Source organism: Balaenoptera physalus (genome assembly GCF_965194825.1).
Source record: "Balaenoptera physalus genome assembly, chromosome: X".
Lineage (NCBI taxonomy): Eukaryota > Metazoa > Chordata > Mammalia > Artiodactyla > Balaenopteridae > Balaenoptera > Balaenoptera physalus.
In genome coordinates, this window is record NC_138903.1 from 98,645,348 (window position 1) to 98,663,281 (window position 17,934).

Below are 17,934 nucleotides of genomic sequence, written 5' to 3' on the forward strand. Positions count from 1 at the left end.
GAGAGATGATGAGGCCTCTGACTTAAAGTAGTTGCTATAAGAATAGGGAGAGCCTGAATTTAAAAGACATTAAGGTAAAATCAAAAGCATTTTGTGATTAACTACATTTAAGAGTAATGGGGAAAAGCCAAGAATTGCACTGAGGTTTCTAATTTTCAAGAATGGTAGAATTATGTATCATTCAAAATATCAAGAATATTTCCATTTTAATTCAGATATTTATTGAGCAACTACTATGTGCAGAGCACACGTATGGAGGAAGAATGGCGGGCAGTTAAGTTACATGGTAGGTTCCTGGAGGACAGTCAAGTGGAACAATTAATGAGTAGTTGATAATATGGGTCTGAAATTCAAGGAAGAAGTTGGCATTGGAAAAAGAGACGTGAGAACCACTGGCGTGGAGTTTATTACTGAAGCTGTGGGAGAACATAGAAAATAAGAGAAAAAGCTAAATAAAAATGGCTAGAGAGACAGGAGGAGAACTAGGGAAAAAAAGTGATGTCACAAAAGTTAAAGAAGTAGAGCACTTTCAAAAAGAAGAATTTTTTTTAATATTCCACATATGAGTGAAATCACATGGTATTTGTCTTTCTCCATCTGACTTATTTAACTTAGCATAATACCCTCAAGGATAAACCAATGTTACCTAAATTTTAAAAAAGGAAAAAGGAAAAACTGGTTAACAAGGACAAATGTTGCAGAGGTCAACTAGGCCTTGCATTTGGCATATTAGTACATCTTTGGTGGTTTTAGCAAAAATACTTTAGAAGAGTAGTAGAAGGAAGAATAAATTATGTAGTGCTTGTAATTAATCAATTTCAAAGGAAGCAAACAGATTTTAATTACTTTATGTTACTGGCTGATAAGTCTCACTTTGAAAGATTAAGGGCATTTTGATTGGAATTTCTCAAGAAGACTCTCTTTAATGGAATGGATGGCCTTTGAAAATGTATTTATTCAACTTTGCACTAACTAGAATGTTGGCCATGGAAGGACTGCAATAAATAATTGTTAAATTGAAAAGAATTCACTTCTCTCTCTCTCATATATACATATAATTTTGAATAAAATATATTTTATATTTTAATATACATACTTTTTATTTTGAAATAATTACAGATTCACAGGAGGTTACAAAAGAAATGTACAGGAAAGTCCCATACACACTTTTCTCAGCCTACTCCAATGTTAACATCTTATACCACTATAATACATGATCAAAACCAAGAAACTAACTTTGGCACAATCCACAGAGTTTATTCAAATTTCAGTGGTTATACATGAAGTAGTTTCTGTATGGGGGGTGTCTCTGTGGAATATTAGCACATGTGTGGCCTTGTGTAACCACCATAATAATCAAGATATTAAACTGTATCATCACCATAAGACTCTCTTATGTTACCCCTTTATAGGCACACTTGTCCCCCTCCTCCCTATCCCTAACACCTGGCAACCAACCATGAGTTCTCTACCTCTATAATTATGCTGTTTTATGAATGTTACATAAATGGAATCAGGCACTATCTTTTTGTGACTGAATTTTTCCACTAAGCATAATTTCCTTGAGGTTCATCCAAATTATTGTGTGCTTTGATTGTCCATTCTTTTTTTATTGCTGAGTAGTATTCCATGGTATGTATATACCATAGTTTGTTTATTCACCCTTTGAAGGACATCTAGGCTGTTCTGGGTTCTTGGCTATTATGAATAAAACTGTTATCAGCATTAATGTAAAGGTTTTTGTATGAACATAAGTCTTTATTTCTCTGGGATAAATGACCCGGTTGTACATTATATGCTTGGCTTTGTAAGAAACTGCCAAACTGTTTTCCATAATGGCTGTACCATTTTACCTTCCCACTGACATAAGGTCCAATATCTCTGCATCCTCACCAGCATTCGGTATTATCAATATATTTTTCATTTAGCCATTCTGATAGGGATGTAGTGATATCTCATTGCAGTTCTAATTTGCATTTCTCTGATGGTGAATGTTAAACGTGTTTTCATGTGCTTACTTGCCATATGTATATCTTCTTCTGTGAAATGTCTCTTCATGAATTTTGCCCATTTTTTAACGGTTGAGTTTTGAAAGTTCTTTATATATTCTAGACACTAGTGCTTTGTCAGATATGTGGTTTGCAAGTATTTTCTTCCACTCTGTAGTTTTTCTTTTCATTGCTTTTAACAGTCTTTCATGGAGCAAAAGATTTTAATTTTGATGAGCCAATATGTCAGTTTTTTTCCTTTTATGGATCATGCTTTTGATGTCAAGTCTAAGGACTGTCTAGTGCTAGTTCCCAAAGATTTTCTACCATGTAATTTTTTTAAAGTTTTATAGGGACTTCCCTGGTGGTGCAGTGGTTAAGAATCCGCCTGCCAATGCAGGGGACACAGGTTCAATCCCTGGTCCGGGAAGATACCACATGCCGTGAAACAACTAAGCCTGCGAGCCACAACTACTGAGCCCGAGTGCTGCAACTACTGAAGCCCACGTGACTAGAGCCCATGCTCCGCAACAAGAGAAGCCACCTCAATGAGAAGCCCGCGCACCACAAGGAAGAGTAGCCCTGCTCACCGCAACTAGAGAAAGCCCGTGCACAGCAATGAAGACCCAAGGCAGCCCCCCCAAAAAAAAGTTTTATAGTTTTATATTTAAATCTGTAATCCATTTTGACTTAATTTTTGTATATGATATGAAATTTAGGTGAAGGATAAGTTTTTTTGCCTTTAGATGTCCAATTGCTTCAGCACCATTTGCTAAAAAGGCTATCATTTCTCCATTGAATTGATTTTGCTCTTTTGTCAAAAATTTATTGGGTATACTTGTGTGGATCTATTTCTGGGTTTCTATTCTGTTCTATTGATCTATGTGTCTATCCCTCGCCAGTACCATACTATCTTGATTATTGCCAATATATTGTAAGACTTAACATCAGGATAAGGGATTCCTCCCAACTATATATATTTTTACTTTAGTGTTTTATAGTAATTGCTCTGTGATATGAGTAACTATTTGTCTATAACATAGACATATCAATTTGCAAAGAATTAGAATATAATAAGGTGTATTTTAAACTATACCTATATGAGAAATTTAATATTCATCCTTGAGGAACTGATATAATGGAAAGAGCGTTGGACTAGAGTCGGCATACCTGGGTTTCATAGCTAGCTTTGACACAAGCAAGCTAAATTACTTTAAGCATATCTCTCTTTCTCAACTTCTCAGAGTCTAAGTTTTCTCATCTGTAAAATGAGTAGGAAGTAGATAGTCTCTCAGGTTTTTTCTAGAAAGAGGAAAAGTTCCTGAGTTTATTTAGTCTATATGAATTGTCTACATGGCTACCACATAGCACAACTCCAAGAGGTACCATTCACACTGTATTCTGTGTCAGGATTTGGAAAACGATAGCCTAAGGCCCAAATCTAGACTGCAGCCTGTTTTTGTAAATCAAGTTTTACTGGAACACTGCCATGCTTATTCGTTTACATACTACGTGCGGCTGCTCTCCCCACTACAATGGCAGAGTTGATTAGTTGCAATACAGACCCTATCAGAAAAGCCAAAAAAATAATTGCCATATCTTGGTCCATTTGAAGGCTGCTTCCTGGAGTTATGCAACTATGGTTGACCTAATTATTTAAATATCTGTACATGAAGGAGAAAGCACTGATTTGATAAGAATTAAACTCTTTTGTTTTATTAATCTATCACTATAGTTAGAAAATAATCAGGGTTGCAAAGATAATATTCCTAATTTTAGTGCCATCATTATCATATGAGTATATGGTAAATAAGCCCTTTCAAATAGTAGCAGAAGTTTAGCCTAGGAGAAATGGGCCTTGATGTATTAGTTTAGATAATTTCTCTTCATTCAAGTACTTTTCAGTTCAAAAAGCATCTGAGCAGCCCTGAGCATCATGAGATGTATGTGTGTTGCGAGGTAAGAAATGAGTAAGACAAGATCCTTGCCCTCAAGAAACTCACAATCGGGCTTCCCTGGTGGCGCAGTGGTTGAGAATCTGCCTGCCAGTGCAGGGGACACGGGTTCGAGCCCTGGTCTGGGAGGGTCCCACATGCCGCGGAGCAACTGGGCCCGTGAGCCACAACTACTGAGCCTGCGCATCTGGAGCCTGTGCTCCGCAACAAGAGAGGCCGCGATAGTGAGAGGCCCGCGCACCGCGATGAAGAGTGGCCCCCGCTTGCCGCAACTGGAGAAAGCCCTCGCACAGAAACGAAGACCCAACACAGCCAAAAAAATAAATAAATTAATTAATTAAAAAAAAAAACAAACAAAAAAAAAAAAAAAAAGAAACTCACAATCTAGTTGAGGGGAAAGAGGATAAATCAGAGAAAAAGCCAACACAATTAAGATACATTGTGATAAAATATATAAAAGGGGGCCAATGAGGCTACAGGAACATCAGGGCTATGTTTTCCTTCATTTCTTAGCTGAGTGGCTTTTGCATGTGATGACATTGCAGGGGAAGAAAAAGTTTTCCTCAACTCTCTTAGGGTCTCTGGTTGGGTCTGAAAATTAAACTGACAAAGACAAATTAACAGAAGAAAAGTATACAAGTTTTATTAAATTTTTACATTTAATGAAGAGAATGAAAACCTGAAGAAGTGACCAGAGCAGAAAGGCTTTATACCTTTTAGACAAACAATAAATTTGTGAAGAATTGACAAGACAAAGGGGTTTGGGAGAGGGTAGTTAATGGTGAAGCAGTAACTAGGAAGATAAGGGTTAGTTTAACAAGGTTTGTTTATACAGATTTCCCTGGTGCCATCTCTGGGCAGATTAGAGTCTGTCTTCAGTAAAAGGAGAATTTATTTCCTGCCTTTAGGCAGAAAAGGGGGAGCTTTTTTAGAGTTTGCTGCTTCTTAATTGCCTTAAGCTCAAAATAATTTTTATGTCAAAGAGACGTATTTTGGAGTGGTAGATTGTGGTTTCCTTCAACATTCTATCATTCCCTGAGTGTTGTCACAGCTTGCCCTAGAATGGTTCATTTAAGGTATGCTTTGTATGAATTCATAGAAACTTAAAAGTATTGCCCACTCTTAGCACTTTTGAATTCCAGAGTTTTTAGTTATACTATACCAGAATGTCTGACCTGAAATGATAAAGAAAGTGTGGTGTGTCTATATATATATATATATATATATATATATATATATATATATATATATATATATACATACAATGGAAAACAACCCAGTCATTAAAAAGAAGGAAATTTTCCCATTCATGACAACATGGATGGACCTTAAGGGCATTAATTATGCTAAGTGAAATAAGTCAGATAAAGAAAAATACTGCATGATCTCACTTATATGTGGAATCTAAAACAACAACAACAAAAAACCAAACTCATATAAGACATCAGATTTGGGCTTCCCTGGTGGCGCCGTGGTTGGGAGTCTGCCTGCCAGTGAAGGGGACACGGGTTCGAGCCCTGGTCTGGGAAGATCCTGCATGCCGTGGAGCGACTGGGCCCGTGAGCCACAACTACTGAGCCTGCGCGTCTGGAGCCTGTGCTCCGCAACAAGAGAGGCTGTGGCGGTGAGAGACCCGCGCACCGCGATGAAGAGTGGCCCCCACTCGCCACAACTGGAGAAAGCCCATGCACAGAGACGAAGACCCAACACAGCCAAAAATAAATAAATAAATAAAGTGTAAAATTTAAAAAACAAAAAACATTTATTAAAAAAAAAAAAAGACATCAGATTTGTGGTTACCAGAGGTAGGGGTGGGGTATTTGGGTGAAGGTGGTCAAAAGGTACAAACTTCCAATTATAAGATAAACAAGTAATGGGAATGTAATGTACAACATGATGACTATAGTTAACACTGCTGTGTGGTACATTTGAAAGTTGTTAAGAGAGTAAGCCTTAACTGTTCTCATCAAAAGGGAAAAAAATTTCTGTAACTGTATGAGGTGATGGATGTTAACTAAACTTATCGTGGTGATCATTTAACAATACATGTATGTCAAGTCATTGTGATGTATACCTTAAACTTACACAGTGCTGTAGGTCAATTATATCTCAATAAAACTGAAAGTAAATAGAGAAACGAAGTAGAATGTCTGACCAATACACATGCACATATATGTTTTCTCTTAAACATACGGGCTCACAACTTTGGGCTTATATTTAATTCTTTGAAGCAACATGGTTGAACAGTTAGGATTTTGTGGCCAGATTGCCTGGGTTTAAATCTCAACTCTCTGACCTTCGGCAGGGTGCTTATACTCTCGGTACTTCACTTTCTTCACCTGTAGAATATCTAACTCGTAAGGTTTCTGTGAGGAATAAATGATTTAATATATACAAACTACTCAGAATATGCCTGGCACATAACAAGCTCTAAATACATGATTGTTATAAATACCATTCCTCCTCCCTTTGCTCCCTACATTTATTTAGTTGTTGAGCCACGCATATTCTTCCTCTACCATGCCTCTCCAATCCAACCTCTCTACTCCATTCTCACAAATACCACGCTTTTACTACTTTTCCTCTGGAGTATTCTTTCCCTTATTCAATTCATCCCACATTCCAAAGTCAGATTAATCTTCCTAAAATGAAGCTCCAGTGATGTAAAACCTGCCTTCTCCCCATATATACAACAGTGATTTTCAACCTGCAGACTATGGAACCCTGGGGCCCTATGAGGTTACTGTAAGTGATTTTGGAATCCATATAAACATAAATGTTTTCTCAACCAATAAAATCTACTAAAAATACAAGATGTGATTACATTCCAGAGGCAGAATTCTGTTAGCCTATAGTCTGCATTAGGTAACTAGAAATTCTCCAAACCAAAGGCTGGACACTGGATCCCATTTAGTTTTGAGTCCTGGTATTCCTGGTAAAGACAGGTTTCTCTAGATTTTTTTTGCCCTACTCATATAAGAATAAGGTGTGTATTCAAAATATTTTAGCCAATCACATATTTTGAATACCTTCAATTTCAACAATGAGAACTCATTTCTAATGTTCATCATGCTAATTAACAAGCCAGAAATTTCACCAATAAAAACTGGCTTCCAATGTTCCCAATGTGAACTAATAAAGCACATGATATTGCTATAGATAGTGTAGCTATAAATAAAGCACTTGTAGTAGCCACTTTATGGGTAGATGCCTTCTAATTTAAATAATAGTTGGCTCTCTGGAATGTGAACTCCTAAGTATGAAACCAAGCAGGACCCTGTGGAGCCCTCCAGGGTACAAGTCTTTCCACACCCTCCATTTCTCGTTTGTAGGAAAAATGCTTTCAGCCTTCTAGACCTTCCCTGAGTTCCAAAGGGCAGATTCAAACGGTTAGTAAATAGAGGAGCAAGGGAATGCAGAAACAAAGGAAAGACAGTCAAGAAACAATACTGCAGCAACGGAGCAGGATCCTGGTTCCTCCTCAAGGAATATACATAACAGTCTGGTACACATCTCTGAGTTCTTCTACAGGAACTAACCACCCCACCCCCAGGTGGAAGATGGTAACTTCAGGCTGAGCACAAGCACGAGGACCCCAGACTGGCTGGAACTAGAAGGCTGATGATTGAGATTCTTGGAACACCACCCTGTTACCCCACCACCAACCAATTAGAGGAAGGTCACATCCTCCCCCCAAATTTTGCCAATAAAAACTCTTCCCTGAAAACCATCAGGGAGTTGGAGTCTTTTGAGCACAAGCTGCCCGTTCCCCTTGCATGGCCCTTGCAATTAACCTTTGTCTGCTCCAAACTCCAACATTTTGGTTTGGCTTCACTGTGCATCAGCCACACAAACTTGGGTTTGACAAGTAGAATACTAGTCAAAACTGGGTTGTAACTTCAACTAACACAGATGCACAGTGTCACATTTTCTACGCTAAAGTGTTTTAAATGATAAATAACCTAACACTTCTGCTCTGATTCCTGCTTGTAATTATCCTTTTATTCTTCCTAGGTTATCTCAGATGATACTTCCATAAAGTCTTCCTATAAAGCCCCAATGAGCTTCTGTAGCACTTAGAACTTCTCTTATGATACCCACCTTATACTCTTATAGTCCCTTTCCTCACGCTGATCCTCAGAGGCAGTAGAGCATAGCAGTTAAAAGCATGAGCTCTGGAGTCAAGCTGCCAGAATTTGAATCCTGACTCCACCTGTGACCTTGGCAAGTCCTACAAGTTGCTTAGCTCCTCTCTGCAATTTCCTCATTTGTAAAATGGGGATGTTGCAAATTAATTGTAATACGTATTTGTTGTATTGACTGAGAATATTGAACTTTGTCATAGGAAACAAGAAAATAAGTGGGAGAGATGAAATTCATACATATGTTAAGCAGAGACAAGTAGATTAGTAACCCATGAGACATTTTTGACATAAACTAGATATATGTGTGCAGAACATAAATCAGAAGGGATAGAAGAACCAAGTAGGCACTAAATATTCATGAGGCACAGGAGGCACCTAATATTCACGATACACCAAATATACATCAGACCCCTGAGGCACCAAATATTCACGGTACAGTAAATATATGAGGCACTCAGTATTCATGAGGACCTAAATCAGCCACCCATGAGTGTCACGTATTCTGGGCCCATGTATCCTCTGGCCAGGAAATGCAAAATAAAAATCCCTAGCTGCTCACTGGGCTATTGCAAGCTTCGGCTGTGGACAGGCACACTGGCCCCTACAACACTCCAATAAAGTATGTGCGTATAACTGGCTTCAGGCTTCTTTCATCCACAAAGCCCCTTTGCTCAAACTTCATCTCTGGTCCTCCTAACCACACCATCAGTGGGGAAAGTTAATGTGGACAAGAGAAACAGGACACATGAAGGTTGCATAACCCAGGTGTGGTTTAGCCTGCTGGCATCCTATCCTAAGTGTATTAACATACTGCATCTCTCTGCTCTAGTTTCTTACTATAAATGTTGAATTGACTTAATATTGTAAATCACGTGATTTGAGTACTCTGAGACTTACCTGAGTTTCTAAGAGCTCAAACGCTCATTATTCCCCCATGCTTTAGTTTTTTTTCTTAACAGCCTTATTGAGATATAATTCACATATCATACAATTCACTCATTGAAAACATACAATTCAGTGTTTATTGGTATATTACACTAAGTTTTTTTAAATCGTGGTAAAATATATATATATAATAAAATTTGCCATTTTAACTATTTTAATTGTACAATTTAATGTCATTAATTACATTCACATGTTATCCAACCACCACTATTTCCCAAACTTTTTAATCACCCCCAAAAGAAACTCTATAACCATTAAGCAATAACCCCCCATTCTTCCTTCCTCCAGTCACTATTACCTTTAATCTACTTTGTTTCTATGAATTTGCCTAATCTAGATATTTCATGTAAGTGGAAGCATACAACATTTGTCCTTTTTTTTTAAGATTCTTTTGATGTGGATCATTTTTTAAAAGTCTTTATTGAATTTGTTACAATATTGCTTCTGTTTTATGTTTTGGTTTTTTTGGCCATGAGGCATGTGGGATCTTAGCTCCCTGACCAGGGATCAAACCCACAACCCCTGCATTGGAAGGCGAAGTCTTATCCACTGAACCACCAGGGAATTCCAACATTTGTCCTTTCATGTCTGACTTCTTTCACTTAGCATAATGCTTCCAAGGTTCATCCATGTTGTAGAGTATATCAGAACTTTGTTTCTTTTTATGACTGAATAATGCTCCACTGTATGGATATACCATATTTTGTTTATTCATTCATCTGTTGATGGACGCTTGGGTTGTTTAAACCTTTTGGCTATTGTAAATAATGCTGCAATGAACATTGGCATACAAATACCTGTTTGAGTCCCTGCTTTCAATTCCTTTGGGTATATATCTAGGAGTGAAATTGCTGGGTTACATGGTAATTTTATGTGTAGCTTTTAGTGGCACCATGACCAAACTGTTTTCCATAGCACTTGTGCCACTTTACATTCCCACCAGCAATGTACTAGGGTTCCAATTGCTCCACATTCTTGCCAAAACTTGTTATTTTCATTAAAAGATAAATTATAGGCATACTGGAAGATGTGAAGTGGTAACTCACTGTAGTTTTGATTTGCATTTCCCTAATGCCTCCCTTTAGTTTTGCCTAAACATACCCCCTAGAGCAGATTTGGAAAACACTTTCTGTAAAGGGACAGACAGTAAGTATCTTAGGATTCACAGGCCATATAGTCTCTTTCACAACAAACTCTGCTGTTGTAGTATGAAAGCAGCCATAGGTAACATGTAGAAAACTGAGCATGCGTGAGTCAACTACAAATTGGCACTTGCCATCTACCTCTACAAGGATTAAATCAGGTGCCGCTGCAGCTGCTGACCTTCAACATCCCCTGAAAGCAATTCAGGGTGGAGATCAGGTATGAGGCACTCGGTACTCTGAGAAAATATGGCAGAACAGGTCTTCAGATAGATATTTTCAGGAGCTGATTTTATGAGCCGAATTCTTGCATCTCCTCATATCTAGAAAAGTACTAAATTTCTTCATGGTGATGTCTGTTCCTCGTGACTAGCAGTAACCCTCACAAGACCTTCTGCAAAATATGTGCTTGATTGCATGTATTCCTCCTTCACCAAAATCACATATATATTGACCTTCCCCCCTACCTCTTTGGAGCAGTTTCTCGGAGCTATCTGAAATGCTTTCTTCAGGGCTGCAGTCCTCATTTTGCCCCAAATAAAACTTAACTCGCAACTCTCACATTGTGCATTTTTTTAAAGTTGACACTTGTGTTACAATAAAACTTTATTTACAGAAACAAGTGGTGGGCCAGATTTAACCCATGGGCCATAGTTTCCAGACTCCTTATCTAGAGCTACAGAGTCATTGTGGATGAATTTGCACCACATGCAAAATCATGAATATGAAGGAATCGAATTTTTCTGTTTATTTAAAAACATTCAAGCAATATTTACTAAGTACCCACTATATCCTGTATGTGCTAGGTGCTGGGTATACAATAGTGAACAAGATGCCGTTCTTGCTCTCAAGAAGTTCTGAGACACTTGGGAAGTTCTGAGACATTTTTACTGAGATGGCTTTTTATTATTTTTCTGATGCAATTGAACACTTAGCTCTACTAGAGAGATATTATGGTTTCACTACAACAGGAAACAAAACAAAATACTCCACAATTAAAGGTTTAAATTCTCCTGGGAAAAGTCTTTGACTCAATCCATTTGCTCATTTATTTTGCTTTTTTTAAGCCATGCTAATTATTTAAGGGAGCAAGAGAGGCTCTAAGCCCATACAATTTCCTTGACTACTTTTACACATAAATTTTAAATTTCATGTGTTAAAAATAATAAGTATGTTTTAGGATGTGAAGTTGATAATCTTTTAAAAAGTTTTCCATGTTTAATCCTTTCTGTTATGCCTCACACTCAATGATATCACTGAGGTGAATAAGAACTGACTGTACAAAAGAAAATTGAAAGGGTGAAAAGGACAAAGATCAGGTCAAATATGAATAGAGATAATCATGTTTTAAATCTTATAATTAATTTACCATGTACAGTCCACAAAAAGATGCTGGCAGCAATAGAATCTCCCTGGTTTAAATCAAGAGAATTCAGGGATTAGAAATGACATTTAATAGAATTATTATTATAAGCATATCTTATTATTAAGATGAATGAAATTCATGTTTTATCTGAGTTTCTGAACACATACTAGCAATTACAAGAATGTTTAAATAAATAAATCATCAGAAGTCTTCTACCCAAGTTAATCCCCTTTAATTAGGCAAGAGCTTAATATAAAAGATTAGTCTTTACAAAGCTATCAGTATTTGAAAACTAAATTCAATTTGACAAATGAAAGAGATTAAATTCAAGGCAAAGCATAGGGCAAGGGTCTAGCAATCAGGAGGTCTATTTGTGCACCTGATTCCTTGAGTAAACCTGGGCAAAGTACTTTAAATCCTCAGTTCTAGATTGATGGATGGATAGAGGGATGGATAGATAGAGGAATGTGTGATAAAGAAAGTTAAATAAAATGTTAATTATAGAATATAGATGGTGAGAATATGGGTGTTCACTGTAAAATTCTTTCACTTTTTCTGTATGTTTGAACATTTTAGTAATAAAATATTGGAAATAAGAAAAATCCTCAGTTCTTTATAATTAGTGACAACAGGGTCATAGTCTCACTTTGACCATAAAAGATAGTTGTGTGTGTGTGTGTGTGTGTGTTTTACCTGACATACTAACCAACTTGCAGTACCTGTACTACATCTTCCACATATTCCAATTTTTTTAGCTCTAATTTAGTATGTTGCACTGGTAGGGATAGTGAAGATGTATTCCTTACTCATCTTCATTTATACTCATTCCCCTGAAGTTAGGAGAGCAGCCACAAGAACAATCAGAAGCTCCATGTCACCAATCTTCATGAAATGATTCCAAGGTTACAGTTGTCAGTCTATCACACCAGAGCAATGACAGAGTTCACCATCTGTGTGGATTACAGATGGGCCTTATTTCTTAGGAGAGAAGGGATAGTGGAGAAAGAAAAGGTTCCTAAAACAAATACTCAGTATTTATTTGACAACTTATCCAATTTTATGTTCTTATCATCAAGGGAAAAGGGGGTCTTGTCTCAAAAGGGAAACTCTATTACTAATTCTTAATCACCAAAGGAATTAATATTCAGGGCCCTACTTGTAAGTAGGCTGGCTAGAAAGGTGGAAAAAAATTTAATGTGAGTTAAGTGAAGGAGGCAAGGCATGAGATGTAGCCAGGTATGAGAGCTCTGTGAGGCAGAGACTTTTTGGCTATTTCTGTTCACTACTATATGCCTAGGCCCTAGAACAGAGCCTAGCACGCAGCAGGTACTCACGAAATACTGAATAAAGGAATTCTCCCCAGTTGACTAGATTGTAAACACATTTAGGGCATGGACCACAGCTTGTCACTGATCATATTAAAAAGAACCAGGCAGTCTAGCCCCAAACGAAATCACCACAGGCTAAAATTAGAATACCAGTGGGATGCAGCGTTTCTTATCATACCTGTACTATGAGCTCTCTCTCTCAGCTTGTTCATTTAGAAACTTTAACAGCTTAACACTTTGCATGAGATGAGGTATGTATTTTGAAAAAGGAGGAAAGAAAGGGAACTTCTACTTTTAGATATTTAGAGGACTAATATTTCCTAGTTGTAATTTTAAGGCATTTAGGCAGTCTTGTGTATATCTCAACTGACTGTTTTCTGCAAAAAAATTGCCTACCTTTATGTTGCTATGACTTTTGTATGACTGGAAGAGTTCTTACGAATCAGGAAGTATCAATGTTGCTATTCCTGAAAAAGAAAAAATAACTGATAAGTTTGTAAGTTTTCACTGACTGAGATAGAGCTGGCAATTAATCATTTATTCATTCAATTATTCACCGGGTACCTAATGAATGGCTATAATGCTTCAGGCAGTGAGCTAGGCCCTAAGGATACAAAAACAGTGAGAGTGGACCCATCTCCTAAAGGAGCTCATAGCCTAGTAGGACAGGGAGAGATAAGGATATCAATCATCAGAATGCAGTGTAACAGAAAGGTACCCTAAGAAAAGAACGAAGAAATGGGGAACGGAGCCATTTTTCTGGTTTAACTGATTAACAACTTTAACCAATAACAGAACCATTTTAAACAGTAATAGAATCATTTTAATATCGGAAGAGCTTTGAAAAACTATGAACCAGCTACAGTATTTCACTCTAAAAAAGAAGATAACTTTTATATTATTATTTGGTTAGTTTGTTAGTGCACATGGTCTTTAAAAACAAAATATGAAAAATGTGAAAAATGAATTATTATAGAGGAAGTACAAGCTTTAATAAACAGCACAATTTTTTAAAAGGGTAATTGTAATTTATAATTTATTTATTTGACTTGGATATTTATTTGGCTGGATATAATTACTGTTATAATGCGTTATTATTTTCAGCCTGGCATGAGATCTGATTTCAATTTAATGCAGGCAGCCTGGTAGAGCTCTCAGTTTTCAGCAGCAAGTATCCAGCCACAGACAATATTCAAGCCTTAGAAGAATGGAGGGCCCTCATACAGTCCTTCAGTGGGAACAAGTGTCATCAAGCTATGCACCTTCAGGGTTCTTATACTTAGAAAACCTTAACATATTTGTCTTAGGTATGCTGATTGAGGGCACAATTAGCTCTGTTATTCCCAACATTCTGGTATAGGTTTTACACATATGTGACTAGGGCAACCTTCTTATGTTGATCCTACATGCTCCTCTGGCTATAGGTTTTACAAATAAGTAAATTAGGAAACCCTAATATTGATTCTGATTATATATAGTGACCCTTGCAGCTCTTATGTGTTGACACTGATAAGATGTTATGACCAGATCTGGGACTCAGAATCATAATCATGATACTCTTCTCTCCCCTCCTCCCTCCCTCTCTCTCTCTCTCTCTCTCTCTCTCTCTCTCTCTCACACACACACACACACACACACACACACACACATTCACACCATAATTACCAAGGGATATAGAGTTCAGAGAAGTAGGTAGTTGATATACAGGAAGTAAAGAATGTGATAGTTGCAGCACACATGAGTTTTTAGATTGAGAATCATGCCCAGTATAGTCAGAAAACCAAAACTAGAATACACCACAGTCCAAAATATATGTGAAGACCACAGGGTTAACAAGAGTGGTTTAGAGATCTTCAAGACCAGCATCAGTGATATAAAGATCAAGAAGGAGCCTTAGGGAATTTTAGCATAATTAATGAAGAGCTGTATTCAGAGCATTTTGGATAACTGTGCCTCTGGGGATCAGTTCCTATATAATGCTTTAGTCTGCGTACAAATTTTGCTGCTGTCTTTTGCTCAGAATAAGTGTAAATAGTAGTTAGCTACTACACCTAAAAGATAAACTACTGGCCCACTCCATCTAGAGCATGTTATGATTCTTCCCCACAATATCAGAGGCAGGTTTTACTTTACAAAAACAACATCTATAGAGAGGCTAGTAAGGAATCTCAAAAACAAAGATAAGCACACAAGCAAGAAACACCAATTAATATTTAAACAACAGTTATCATGTAGGAAACCAAAATTAATAAACAGAAAAACTACAATTGGAAGAAACAATAAATAATAGAAAATGAAAAAATATTTTAAAATAACTATAAGTAACGTTCTCAGAATAGGAGAAGTTATCAGATCCATAAACAAAGAAAATACTGACATAAAACAAAACCAATGGCAGCTGTTTCTAACCACCTTTCCCCGTTCCCCGTGCCTCAGACAGCCCTGCTTCTTTATTCTTTATCCCATAAACACCCAAGCCCCTTGCCTTCTTGGAGCAGATTTGAGACCTGGTCTCCCGTCTCCTCACTTTGCTGCAAACATGGGCTCTCACCATTTTGGCTTGCTGCACATTGGGCAAAACAAACCTGCCGTGTGGCTGACAGGGTCTTGGTGCTACAGCCGGGTGTCAGGCCTGTGCCTCTGCGGTGGGAGAGCCGAGTACAGGACGTTGGTCCACCAGAGACGTCCCGGCTCCACGTAATATCAAATGGCGAAAGCTCTCCCAGAGATCTCCATCTCAACGCTAAGACCCAGCTCCACTCAACAACCAGCAAGCTACAGTGCTGGACACTCTATGTCAAACAACTAGCAAGACAAGAACACAACCCCACCCATTAGCAGAGAGGCTGCCTAAAATCATAATAAGCTCACAGACACCCCAAAGCACACCACCGGACGCGGTCCTGCCCACCAGTAAGACAAGATCCAGCCTCATCCACCCGAACACAGGCACAAGTCCCCTCCACCAGGAAGCCAACACAACCCACTGAACCAACCTTAGCCACTGGGGGCAGACACCAAAAACAACGGGAACTACGAACCTGCAGCATGTGAAAAGGAGACCCCAAACACAGTAAGTTAACCAAAATGACAAGACAGAGAAATACACAGCACATGAAGGAGCAAGGTAAAAACCCACCAGACCAAACAAATGAAGAGGAAATAGGCAGTCTATCTGAAAAAGAATTCAGAGTAATGGTAGTAAAGATGATCCAAAATCTTGGAAATAGAATGGAGAAAATACAAGAAACGTTTAACAAGGACATAGAAGAACTAAAGAGCAAACAAACAATGATGAAAAACACAATAAATGAAATTAAAAATTCTCTAGAAGGAATCAATAGCAGAATAACTGAGGCAGAAGAACGGATAAGTGACCTGGAAGATAAAATAGTGGAAATAGCTACCGCAGAGCAGAATAAAGAAAAAAGAATGAAAAGAATTGAGGACAGTCTCTGAGACATCTGGGACAACATTAAATGCACCAACATTTGAATTATAGGGGTCCCAGAAGAAGAAGAGGAAAAGAAAGGGACTGAGAAAATATTTGAAGAGATTATAGTTGAAAACTGTCCTAATATGGGAAACAAAATAGTCAATCAAGTCCAGGAAGCACAGAGAGTCCCATACAGGATAAACCCAAGGAGAAACACGCCAAGACACACATTAATCAAACTATCAAAAATTAAATACAAAGAAAAAATATTAAAAGCAGCAAGGGCAAAACAACAAATAACATAAAAGGGAATCCCCATAAGGTTAACAGCTGATCTTTCAGCAGAAACTCTGCAAGCCAGAAGGGAGTGGCAGGACTTTTAAAGTGATGAAAGGGAAAAACTTACAACCAAGATTACTCTACCCAGCAAGGATCTCATTCAGATTTGACAGAGAAATTAACACCTTTACAGACAAGCAAAAGCTAAGAGAATTCAGTACCACCAAACAAGCTTTACAACAAATGCTAAAGGAACTTCTCTAGGCAGGAAACACAAGAGAAGGAAAACACCTACAATAACAAACCAAAAACAATTAAGAAAATGATAATAGGAACATACATATCGATAACTACCTTAAATGTAAATGGATTAAATGCTCCAACCAAAAGACATAGACTGGCTGAATGGATACAGAAACAAGACACGTATATATGCTATCTCCAAGAGACCTACTTCAGAACTAGGGACACATACAGACTGAAAGTGAGGGGATGGAAAAAGATATTCCATGCAAATGGAAATCAAAAGAAAGCTGGCATAGCAATTCTCATATCAGACAAAATAGACTTTAACATAAAGACTATTACAAGAGACAAAGAAGGACACTACATAATGATCAAGGGATCAATCCAAGAAGAAGATATAACAATTGTAAATATTTATGCACCCAACATAGGAGCACCTCAATACATAAGGCAAATGCTAACAGCCAAAAAAGGGGAAATCGACAGGAACACAATCATAGTAGGGGACTTTAACACCCTATTTTCACCAATGGACATATCATCCAAAATGAAAATAAATAAGGAAACACAAGCTTTAAATGATGCAATAAACAAGATGAATTTAATTGATATTTATAGGACATTCCATCCAAAAACAACAGAATACACTTTCTTCTCAAGTGCACGTGGAAAATTCTCCAGGATAGATCATATCTTGGGTCACAAATCAAGCCTTGGTAAATTTAAGAAAACTGAAATCGTATCAAGTATCTTTTCCGAACACAATGCTATGAGACTAGATATCAGTTACAGGAAAAAACTGTAAAAAATACAAACACAGAGAGGGTAAACAATGAGCTACTAAATAACCAAGATATCACTGAAGAAATCAAAGTGGAAATAAAAAGTACCTACAACCAAATGACAATGAAAACACGATGACCCAAAACCTATGGGATTCAGCAAAAGCAGGTCTAAGAGGGAAGTTTATAGCAATACAATCCTACCTCACAAAACAAGAAACATCTCAAATAAACAACCTAACCTTACACCTAAAGCAATTAGAGAAAGAAGAACCAAAAAACCCCAAAGTTGGCAGAAGGAAAGAAATCATAAAGATTAGAT

The 17,934-nt window shown here is 37.5% G+C and overlaps 1 protein-coding gene across 2 annotated transcripts in view; it reads right to left on the reverse strand.

Moving 5' to 3' along the window:
* Positions 1 to 17,934, reverse strand: part of DCX (doublecortin) — a 364,207-nt gene that overhangs the window by 245,693 nt on the left and 100,580 nt on the right. For both annotated transcript variants that reach the window (XM_082447684.1, XM_082447683.1), the window contains exon 3: positions 13,266 to 13,336. The gene's annotated coding sequence lies outside the window, so the exon portion shown is untranslated. The remainder of the gene's footprint in view (positions 1 to 13,265; positions 13,337 to 17,934) is intronic.